This window comes from Brassica oleracea, chromosome C7 (genome assembly GCF_000695525.1).
Source record: "Brassica oleracea var. oleracea cultivar TO1000 chromosome C7, BOL, whole genome shotgun sequence".
Classification (NCBI taxonomy): Eukaryota; Viridiplantae; Streptophyta; class Magnoliopsida; order Brassicales; family Brassicaceae; genus Brassica; species Brassica oleracea.
The window spans coordinates 32,882,351-32,883,173 of NC_027754.1; positions in this window are offsets into that span (position 1 = coordinate 32,882,351).

Below are 823 nucleotides of genomic sequence, written 5' to 3' on the forward strand. Positions count from 1 at the left end.
CCATAGATGGGCCGTTGTCCGCAATTCGGACCCTCTTTAGGCCGTATAGAGACTTAAGCATTTTTACGATTTTACTCGCGAAGTAGCCGTTGACATAGGCATGGTTCTTCCAACGGAACCCTGTTTCTTCGCATAGCCGAGGCAGTTGGTGTAAAGTTAACCGTAGTCTACTCTACTACGAAGAATAGGAAACCGTTCGAGAGACATAACCTTCCCAACTTCCCGAATACTTTCGACGATGTTTTTTAGACAGAACATTGGTGTCGTATCCACGGACCCGAAGACTGAGTTACGGAAACTTCGGATGAAGATGCATGGTTATGGGATGGGACCGGGTTCGGAATGGTCCACGGAGAATTGGCCGCGCTCGCCGGGCGAGCTGGCTTGTGTCGCGGCCGAGCTCGGCGGCGAGTCGACCGGCGACACGGTCGTGCTCGCTGGGCGAGCTGGCTCGTGTCGCGGCCGAGCTTGCCGGCGAATCGACCGGCAACACGGTCGTGCTAGCCGGGCAAGTTGGCTCGTGTCATGGTCGAGCTAGCCGGGCGATCCGTTTCGGCTATTCGTTTCCTCGGCTTTTGAAGTTTTGAACGAGATTCGGTTTTTCTGAGGACTTTCGGACATCGATTCCATCGTGACCGATTTTGACCCCAACAGTTAGCTCCCCAGCTAGATAGGATCCGTGGACCTGGGTGTTAGGTCATAGCTTGCGGTATGGTCTGTTCTAAGTGGAATTAGACGTAATCGTTTGTCGAAAGATTGAAGGTGAATAGTAAAAAAAAAGTAAGGGAAGTAAGTTTTTCAAATTCTTTACTCACTTCTTCCA